General features: G+C 44.4%; 1 protein-coding gene across 1 annotated transcript in view; it reads right to left on the bottom strand.

Annotated features, from left to right (window-relative positions):
• Positions 1-294, bottom strand: part of NME5 (NME/NM23 family member 5) — a 19045-nt gene extending 18751 nt beyond the window's left edge. Inside the window, exon 1 of the mRNA XM_015569645.1 lies at positions 275-294. The gene's annotated coding sequence lies outside the window, so the exon portion shown is untranslated. The remainder of the gene's footprint in view (positions 1-274) is intronic.
• Between the last annotated feature and the right edge of the window lie 460 nt (positions 295-754).

Genomic DNA, 754 nt, shown 5'->3' with positions numbered 1-754 from the left:
AGCTTGTATCTCCTCCTCTTTGTCAACAATATCTGGTTTGATAATGGCCAGAGTTTTTTCTACATATATCTGAAGTGGGGACATCGATAGTTCCATTCTGGTTTTTTGAGGTACAAGTTAAAGAGATTCTTGACGGTATCAACTGCAATGACATGCATTCCCCCGACCCAATTAAATGTAATTGTGATTAAGAACGGCATTATTAAGTGCTTGATCTTATTAATTTATAGTTAGAAACTGCAATATAGTTTTCTATAAGCAGTGTCTTTGATACAGGCATACATGGGAGATATTGCAGGTTCTGTCTCAAGTATCGCAATAAAGGGTGTGATCATCTTTTTTCTGATGGAGGGTCTTGCCTTCAGTTTGTAAAACATGCAATACCTGTGTAGCGAAGAAAGCAAGTGCAATAAAAGGAGGTATGCCTGTAATACAATTTCTACTCTGTGGTTGTGCCTTGGGATTTCCTGAACAGTCTTTTCTTCTCCCCGTCTCCTCCATCATCACTATTTGTCCCCTCTATGCCCACTTCCACCTGCACCCCACCCCATCCCTCCGAACGAGGTGGGGTCGGGGGGGGAGATTCCTAAATACTTTCAATGAGGTGGAGATGCCACAGGGCAACTTGAAGGCTGGAAATGGCGAAGATTTTAGGCGCAGCAACCGGAAACTGAGTAGGCAACTCTCCGCCATACAGCGACAGGTTCAGTGCTCCGGCCCGCTAGGATGACTCTGCATATAGGGTCAGGAAGGG

Source organism: Myotis davidii, unplaced genomic scaffold, assembly GCF_000327345.1.
Source record: "Myotis davidii unplaced genomic scaffold, ASM32734v1 scaffold545, whole genome shotgun sequence".
In the NCBI taxonomy this organism is placed as follows: Eukaryota; Metazoa; Chordata; class Mammalia; order Chiroptera; family Vespertilionidae; genus Myotis; species Myotis davidii.
The sequence above is the reverse complement of the archived record's forward strand: the minus strand, read 5'-3'. Positions and strand labels throughout refer to the sequence as shown.